The following is a 9,571-nucleotide window of genomic DNA, read 5'->3' as shown; positions in this document are numbered from 1 at the left end:
ATGGCCCTTCATGGCTGTGGGAACCTGTGTGCTGCTGGTGCTCATGGTGCAGGGGGACCACGGAGCTCTAGGAAAGGCTCCAGAAGGAGTCATGGGCACTGCACAACTCAAGTGGCGTTCTGTGAGGGGTTTAGTGCAGAGCAAGGCGTAGTTTGGTCACACATCAGAATGCAAGAGGAAAGTGGGAACAGAGCAGACAAGGCTCTTGTATCAGCAGGCAGAAGTGCACCCCGGTCTGATGTCTGTGAGATGACACAAACCAAACTGAAACTGGAGTTCAGCACAGAGAAATGGTTACCCCTTGGCAGAGCAAGTTGGACACTGTGGATGGGCCATCCATGGCCACTTGGAACCAAGTCCGGATGGCACATTTCCAGCTCTGTCCACCTATCAGCCCCTGATCCCAAAGCAGACACAGATGCTGGTCCTTTAACGAGGTCCTCACTGCTCTGCTGGTGCCCTGAGCCAGGACTCCCCATCTGCTCATGTTGTACCACCCCTGCCATGGGCAGGGACACCTTCCACCTTCCAAGGTGCTCCAAGCCCCGTCCAGCCTGGCCTTGGACACTGCCAGGGATGCGGCAGCCACAGCTGCTCTGGGCACCTTGCAGCAGTGATGGACAGGGGCTGAGGGGGAGCTGCGGTGGTCGGAGCGGGGCTGAGGGGGGGCTGCGGTGGTCGGAGCGGGGCTGAGGGGGGGCTGCGGTGACCGGAGCGGGGCTGAGGGGGAGCTGCGGTGACCGGAGCGGGGCTGAGGGGGGGCTGCGGTGGTCGGAGCGGGGCTGAGGGGGGGCTGCGGTGACCGGAGCGGGGCCCGGGGGGCTGCGGTGACCGGAGCGGGGCTGAGGGGGAGCTGCGGTGACCGGAGCGGGGCTGAGGGGGAGCTGCGGTGACCGGAGCGGGGCCCGGGGGGCTGCGGTGACCGGAGCGGGGCCCGGGGGGCTGCGGTGACCGGAGCGGGGCCCGGGGGGCTGCGGTGGTCGGAGCGGGGCCCGGGGAGCTGCGGTGACCGGAGCGGGGCCCGGGGGGCTGCGGTGGTCGGAGCGGGGCCCGGGGAGCTGCGGTGACCGGAGCGGGGCCCGGGGAGCTGCGGTGACCGGAGCGGGGCTGAGGGGGAGCTGCGGTGACCGGAGCGGGGCCCGGGGGGCTGCGGTGACCGGAGCGGGGCCCGGGGGGCTGCGGTGACCGGAGCGGGGCCCGGGGAGCTGCGGTGACCGGAGCGGGGCCCGGGGAGCTGCGGTGACCGGAGCGGGGCCGGGGGTTCCCCGGGGGTCCGCAGTGCCGGGGGGCTGCAGCGGCGGCTCGCGCATGCGCGCTGACAAGCCCCGCTCCGCCTCGTTCCCGCCCGGCAGGGGTCGCTCTCGGCCCGCGCGGCGCTCCCCGTGAGGGCGGCTCCGCCCCGAGCACCCCCGGACGCCCGCCGAGCATCCCCCGGCGCTCCCCACGGCCGTCCCCCGAGCAACCTCTCCGGGCGCCCCTCGAGCATCCCCGAGCACCGTCTGGGCTCCCGCCTTGCACCACCAAGCACCCCCCGGGCACGCCCCAAGCACCGCCCAGCACCTTTGTTCTGCCGCGGTCCCGGTCGGGGCTGGGCCGGGGGTGCCCGGCCGGCGTTGCCGAGCCGAGGTTCCCGGAGCGGGGCTGTCCCAGGGATGGGGGTGCCCGTGCCGGGGGAGCAGGTGCAGGGAGTGCCGGGCCGGGGCTGCCCGGAGCAGGGGTGCCCGGTGGTGGGAGTGCCCGTGCCGGGTCTGCCCGCTGCTCCCGCCGCATCTCAGCCTCTACCCGGGGCAGGCGGAGCGCTGGCAGGTCTTGAACTGAGGATGGGATTCATGAACGGGAAAGCGGGATCATCGTCTCCGTCGGTAGAATCTTAATAAGCCTTAAAGGTTATTTCTGAGCGGTTCCAGTGACAATTCATGGTGTTGGCAGGGAGCCGTACCCCGGCCGATCCCATCCGGTACTGCCCGGGGCATGCTGCTGTGTTTGGGATGAGGAACAGCGACAGAAATACAGGCACTGTGGGCGCAGTCCACCGGGAGCGATAGCAATCGGGACTTGCAGGGCGCTGCATTCTGCAGTGCGAATGATCTCATTATCCTTGCGAGGGTCTCAGCCAGCTACTTGAAAAATACTTATTAAAAACCACAGCAGCTCTAGGGAGAGGGAAGGGAGAGAGAACAAACTGGATATGTAAAAACAGAGGGGGGAAACAGTCACAGTAGCAATAATGGGTCGGGACCTGCTCTGCCCTGCTGTCTTTCTAGTGGAAGCTGAAAGGCCATGACACATCCCAGAGCGTCCCAGCTCTACTCCTCCAGCTACCGCATGTTCCCAGGAAACCTCGTGGTGGGGAGTGTTGGTACGTGAGGAGGCCCTCCCAGCGCAGTCACCCAGGAGCCAGCCCTGCCGCTGCCGCTGGTCAAACACCGGGTCACCTGGCTCATTCCCCTGTCCTGCCCCTGCCACAGCAGGCCACCCAGGGCTGGCCTGGTTGTGTTTAAGCACTTCCCCCCAGGGTCAGGCGCAGACGGGCAGAGGAGGGAGCCCGCAGGTGTGCAGCGGCCCCTGGGGCTGCCTCCTGCCCGCTGCTGGTGCTGCTGTGTATTCACACCATCGCGGCACATCCCCACTGCTGCTTCTGACAACTGCATCTCCGTTTTCTGACTCTGTGGGTTAAGGGCATACACAAGCTCTGGAGGACCTGTCATGTGTTCTCTAAGGAACCAAGAAATGGAAATCAGCAGGAAGTAGAAATTCTGCTGGAGAATGGAAAGAGCAAATGAAAGCAAAGCGCTGCTTGGGTCTGGTCACAGGACACAAGGCATTGGTGGTTCTTGCAATTACAATCACTGAGTTGCTGGAAGAGGGATAGCGCCTCTGGACGGCCACATCAGCAGCTCTGGGGCCTCCTTCCAAGCCAGCAGTGACGGCAGCACTGTGTGGGAGTCAAGAAAAAGCAAGAGGCCTGGGGGGAGACAAAAATCAGAGAGAGCTGGGTAAATGGAAAGAGACTGGTGTTGGGGAACACAGGGAGAACATCCAAAGGGCAGGAGGTAATGGGGACACAGACATGAAGCAGAAAGAGAGGGTCCCCCCTTCCCTTCCCTTCCCTTCCCTTCCCTTCCCTTCCCTTCCCTTCCCTTCCCTTCCCTTCCCTTCCCTTCCCTTCCCTTCCCTTCCCTTCCCTTCCCTTCCCTTCCCTTCCCTTCCCTTCCCTTCCCTTCCCTTCCCTTCCCTTCCCTTCCCCAGAGCCCACCACAGTCTCCGTCTGTGTTTTCCCTTGTACTGCCAGCCTGCCTGGTGCCAGGAGGCTGTAACACATGCTGAAAGGAGCAAGCAGAGCCTGGAGGAGGTCACTGGGTGATGAAGGCTCCAATCCCACCATCTGCATTACATGTTCTGCTGTGCCACAGGCTTTGGCCAGAGTCCCGCCCATGGTGGGGAACACATGAGTGGATGAGGCAGAGATAGGAGTGTAGATATGCTATCAGAACTTTTGGATTCAATTTCCCTTCTCAGCAGAATAGTTGTGTGCAGTTTCTTACATGTGCTGCTCTGCAAATGAGCTGTGCAGGACATGGCTGCAGTCAGAGACCACCTGGAGAGCGTGATCTGCTTGGAGCATGCAGTTTGGCTGTGCAGGGCTGGCACGGGCAAGGGCAGGCTCTGGCTGAGGGACAGAGCTTTTCTCAGCTCCTCAGGGGCTGTAGCAGTCTGCTGCCTTTGCCTTGCCCCACAGTAGGAGAGCAGCCACAGAGCATTCACAGAGGAGGGAGGAATGGTCACAGGCATAATTCCCTGTACCCTGTACCACGTGTACCATGTACTGTATACCACATACCAGGACTCAGAGCCGTTCACAGACACCCTGTCAACATCAGCAGAGAGACAGGGACTGAAATACATGGCCAGGACACTCAGGGCAACTGTGAGCCAAGCTGAGCCATGTTATTTTTGTAGACACCAGTGAGGAGCCCTACGGGATACCTGTATCTGAGAGCCAGCTCTACAGCACAGTCATTAAAGACGGAATAAAGAAAATAATAGAGCATTGATTAAAATGGTTGGCAAGGCTGATTTCTCTCCATGCAGCCTCTGACAGAGCGGACTTTGGGGCTGGGGAGGAATAGGCAGTCCCCAGGCTGTGAGGCTAATGCAGAGCCATGGCTGTTTGTATAACTGCAAAGCTTTTAAGAAAGACTTGGGAAAACTAGCTTGGATTCCAATGAATATTTACAATTACACTGCTCCAAAGCTGAATCCAATCACAGCACTGCAATGTGCAGGCTTCGTGCATCAAAAGAAAATGAGAGGAAAACAGGAAAGATGGAGTTGCCTTTGGAGGGACTTACAAACACAGATCTCTCTGCTTCTGGCAGAACTAAAATGCTTTATTTCTGATAGGAGCAATTTATTCTTCAGGCATTTTGCTTGATATTAGAAAGTGCCTGGCTGGTTTTTGAAGTGAGTGTCTTCAATAGAAAGTCTTTAATTCAAAATGATAGCAAGAAATGGAAAGTGTTGTGCTTTGTAATTTTGATATTGTGCTTACAAAGTCCAGAAATAGGGGAGCATTACCCAACTGGAGCAGGGGCCCCTTCCACTCCCTTCCACTGTGTCATTGATCACCATGTAGAAGCAGGCTGGGTATTTAAACCATGCTGCTAATATGGAATTTGGCTGGTTACTATGCTGGTTGAGCATTCACTGCTGCTCAATATTGGCCTCTTCATTCTTGCAGTAGAAGGTATGCAAAAATAATGGTGATGGGGAATTAACCTTGATAAAAAGATGGAGAATCTGTGACTGCTGAATCACTGCTGAGAGCGGTGTGTCGCAGAATAGGAAGTGTGTGACGAAGCAGAGATGCTGCCTGAAGTAGTAACAAGACAGCACCACACAGCTGAGCTTTGTCAGCTGCTGCTCCGGTGCCCGGTCTGCATGGCCCACACCGTCCGTCCTGCCCGTCCTGCCCACACCATCCACGCTGCCTGCAGCTCTTACCCACAGCACTGTAAATAGTCAGTGGCCTCCATGTGGTCCCACTGCATGAAACACTACTGCTCTCAATTAATTTGAAGTACTTAAGGTATAGCCTTGCATTCCATCATGCAGACTTTCCTTAGCACCACAGCAGCACAACAGCAGGCGCCTCAAAAGAACTAGATTAGGAGTTACACTACAACATTCAATTTGTTTGCCACGTTGTCTGCTTACAAGCACACGACCTGGGAAAGCCACCTCTGCAGTGCAAGCCCCCTCCTTCCCCACAGCCCACCCTGCACACAGGGCAGCGGGGGGCTGCTTCCAGCCTGCACTAATCCCTCTGTGCGGCTTGAAGATGATGCTGTCTTCTGGTGCCTGCCACCTCATGGATGCACAGATCTCTGCTGCTGGATGGCAGTGTGAAAGGATGCTGGTGGGAAGTCCTAGGAAGCTGGCTTCTGATCTGAGTCAGTCGCGCTGTTGGTGCAGAGACGCGCTCCATCACACGCAGCCATGGCACAGGGTGTTCCCTGCAGCTTGGCACGGGCTGGAGTCGATAGCCCTCAGCAGGAACTTGCAGTCAGTATTATACTGTCTAAGAGGCTTAAAATCAACTGTGATGTTTCAGTATAGCTACAAAAACCTGTTTTCTATTTCTCCACTGGTGGCTTGTTCTAGGACAAGACAGTGCAATTTGGTGATTGGTTCCTGGAGTCTGGTTGGTGCATCCATGCTGGGGTACAGAGGCCACAGGTCCCACAGTGCTTCCAGGAACGCTCTGCCAGCCTCAGCCACCCGCAGCCCATGGGCTCCGGAAGCAAAAATGGGCTCTGGCATTCCATCAATGTTAGTGGATATTTTTCTCCCATTAAAATGTTTTATTTATTTTCTAATACATATGAGCTTTGGGGGTGCACCACACCCTGTGTGAAGCAGTCTGACACAGCACAATATTAAAAAAATACCTGGTTTTTGCTCTTTTTGTTATTACCTGCTAATTTATGGGGTGCTGCTGGTTCTTACATTGAAGGGATGATGAGAAATCATACTCCAGGCAACCTCTATTTGCTAAACTTGGTACTATAATCCCCTTCAGTCTATTTTTTTCCAGCCTAAAAAGACTATCCACTTTTTACTCACATGGAAAATATTCTTTGTATTTGATCATCCTTGTTGGTCTTCTCTGAAACACTTCCAAATCTTTTTCTTGAGAGAGGCAGACAGAGCTTCATATAGAAATCACAGTGCAGCTTTCACTATGAATCTGTTCATTGGCAGAACTGTGATCTGCTCTCCATTATTTTCTTCATAATTGTTAACAGTCAGTTTGCCTTTCGGGCTGCTCCTGGGCACTAAACAAACGTTTCCACAGATCTATCTCTCCATCTTCATCTGATTTTATTCTAGCACAGCCCCAAGCCTAATTCCTGAGGAGGAACAGAGCTACAGCAGCTGAGACTGCAGTGAGATCTTGTGAGAAAAATGGTGCAAATGCCGCACATATTCAGCAAGGTTAGGACCACCTGGCTGTGTCATACCTTGGAGACTGGGGACAGCTGCTAAACATCTGAAAAAAGGAATAAATTATATAAGGTCAGCAGACCTGGCCTCTTCCAGACAGATCTACCACCTGAGGGGCTGAGTAATGCTGTGGCATGCCGATGTAGCCAGATGAATCAGTGCCGGTGTGAACTCCTATCCAAGAGCACAAATGGCATCATGTTCTTGTGATCCTCCTTTGCATTTCCTTCCTGCAGAGTCCCGGGGTGAGCAGGAAGGGATTGGGCTGCCTGACCTCCAGTACCTACAGTCATGAAAATTTCCCTGTTACTCTGAAATCAGTACCTTTTCTGACTAAGATAGCTTCAGACAGGCGTTTGGCTGGGCTTGAAGACATCAAGAGATGGCAAATGCATGACATCCTCCCCTGGCAGTCAGTCCCTTCATGTCACTCCTACTGTTTTGGGCTTTTTTCTCTCATGACTACTATGCCAGGAGGGCTAATGAAGTTTTCTATGCAGCAGCAATATGGTCTCAACTTTGTTTCCCTTGGGTTTTGTCCTTTGTCTTAGAATACTCCTTTCTTTTTGGCCAGAGACTTAAGGTTAACCATAGAGGGAAGGGAAGGGAAGGGAAGGGAAGGGAAGGGAAGGGAAGGGAAGGGAAGGGAAGGGAAGGGAAGGGAAGGGAAGGGAAGGGAAGGGAAGGGAAGGGAAGGGAAGGGAAGGGAAGGGAAGGGAAGGGAAGGGAAGGGAAGGGAAGGGAAGGGAAGGGAAGGGAAGGGAAGGGAAGGGAAGGGAGTAGGAAGAAGCAGAGTATCATTCCTACCCTGCCCTGCTGTCTTTGCACAAATCAACACACAATCATCCATATGCATATGCATAACAAAACAAAGGCACATGCTGACCCTCTTCCACATTCATCCATCTGCCACCATGCACAAACACAGACAAAGGCACACACATCCTGCTCCCACCTTCACTCTGGGCAGTTGGAATGCGGGCTTGCCACGCACAGCTCAGCTCGCATACTGGGCTGACTCCTCACACACAGAACAATGGATGACGTGCGAGTAAATAGGACAACACCTTGTAACTTTCCTTCAAATTCAATAAATGTAATCAGTGCATTGTGTTCATATATACTGCAATGTATGTATTGATATATGAACATATATGATATAGAATAGATACAGATATATGAACATATTCATAGGAATATATTTTTCATCACCACATCAAATGAAACAAAATGTCTCCACTTTGACTAATAAGGGGGACACCCAACTTACTTTAAATGCTGTGCTCTGAGCTGCTTTAGGCAAACCAGCAGTGCTGAGCAGCCAATATGCTGATACCTGGTGCTCCAACGTCAAAAGTACCTCGTTTATTCTACCAGAACCCCAAGCATATTTCACTAGCAAGTTGTTAAAATAGACACATTTTTTAATGGCTTGTGTGGTGCTGAAGGGAATGGCAAGTGGATCACAGGTTAAGCAGGTAATGCTGCAGTGTGCAGCAGCAGGAGTTCCCCAGGTTTCCAGGATCAGCCATCTCTCCTCATCCTTGTTTGCCATGTGGCAGACAGCCTGATGGCTGCACAGGAGGGAGCAATGTGCTTTCCCAAGCCAGGCTCACACACAGGGGCGCACACTGAGCAAGGGATCTGACTCTACAGCTTTTGAAACACAGGGGTGGGTGGCAGGGCAGGGGCAAACAGACCCAGCACGGGGTAGAGTGGCACAGGCTGCCCAGCAGGCCTGCAGCAGGAACAAGGGTGCTCCCACCCTGATGTCCAGGAGCAAGCTGAGGGTTTTGTCCACAGCAGCATGGCTGAACAGGTCTGAGCAATCCTAATCTCCTGGCTCACAGCATGTAAATGTCACCACTAGCCAGGACACCTCTGCCCTGAGGCAGTGTTTTTGTGGCCATCCTCTTCTTGTCTCTCCAAGGTCAGCAGCAGAGCAACACCCACAACATCTGTGCATGACAGCCATCACACCCCCACAGCCACTGAAATCCCACTGCCCATTCACAGCCAGCAGAGCTGCAGCATCTCCCTGCTGCCTCCCATCTCCCCTCCTCACCGGGAGGTGACAGACTCTACTGTCACATCTTCAGCCCTTCCTTATGCTGCCATGTAAACAAGAGCAGCAGATTATTATTACTGCTATGAATGCAGCAAAGAGAGTTCCCTTCTCAGCCTGGGCTGCTGAGCTCGAGTGCACTGCTGTCTTCTCCTACCTGCTCCAAGCTCCCTTCCGTAGCTGGTGGCTGGCCCCCAGGTCCTGGCTGAGCTGATGCTCTGGCTGCATTTCTGCTCCAGGTCTGCCTGCCTCTCTCTCTGCTTGGTCTGCAGTTGATAGATCCTCTGCTCTTGAGCATCCAGCTATTGACCCGCCCAGGGAAAGAAAGAAAAAATGGAAAAAAAAATCAATTAATACTAAACGGCTTAACAAAACCCCGAACAGCACAGACCTGATGCTGCTGGGGGTGGGGATTGGCAGGAGGAGACACCCCCCACACATTAGCTGCAAAAATCTGATGTTCTGGGGACAGGAAGCCAATATGGTAGGTGTGATTTGACATGCTTGCCCGCAGCAGGCAGACGTGTCCAGCTCAGGAAAGCAGAAACCCTGCTGGCTGGGGCACCTGCCTCTGCTCACAGGAGGGGTGTCAGACCCCGCAGTGAGGGAAGCAAAGAGCAGCTGAGCAAGACCAAAATTATTCTAACCAGTAACCAAACACCCAGCTCCTGTTGCAGCTGCGTGCTGAGCTCTTCAGGCATTTCCCCTGTGTCTGCTGTCCTCAGAGCAGAGCAGAAGGGGCTCAGGCACCCCACAGCCTGTCCATCCGTCTCAACAGGGGCAGCTCTAAGGGTTCAGCATATTAATTTCTTGGTGTTCCAGCTCTAAGGTGTTTGCACAAGGTGGAAGCAGGGAAGAATTGCAATTGTCAACCAAGGAGCATCAGCATGACAAGGCTCAAGTGTTGACCCCAGCGTGGAGCCGCTCTCCCTGCTACTCCTCAGGGATGCTGCAGAGAAGGCACAGTCAGCAGGCACTGTATGGCTCCTGCCCTGCTAA

At 54.7% G+C, this 9,571-nt stretch overlaps 1 long non-coding RNA gene across 1 annotated transcript; it reads right to left on the bottom strand.

Moving 5' to 3' along the window:
- Positions 1–1,855: 1,855 nt before the first annotated feature.
- LOC134424471 (uncharacterized) lies at positions 1,856–9,187 on the bottom strand. Its single transcript, XR_010029425.1, has 2 exons — positions 8,730–9,187; positions 1,856–2,965 (listed from the first exon to the last, which is right to left on the bottom strand). It is a non-coding gene; the product is annotated as an uncharacterized LOC134424471 (long non-coding RNA).
- Positions 9,188–9,571: the final 384 nt, after the last annotated feature.

This window comes from Melospiza melodia, chromosome 13, assembly GCF_035770615.1.
Source record: "Melospiza melodia melodia isolate bMelMel2 chromosome 13, bMelMel2.pri, whole genome shotgun sequence".
Classification (NCBI taxonomy): Eukaryota; Metazoa; Chordata; class Aves; order Passeriformes; family Passerellidae; genus Melospiza; species Melospiza melodia.
The sequence above is the reverse complement of the archived record's forward strand: the minus strand, read 5'-3'. Positions and strand labels throughout refer to the sequence as shown.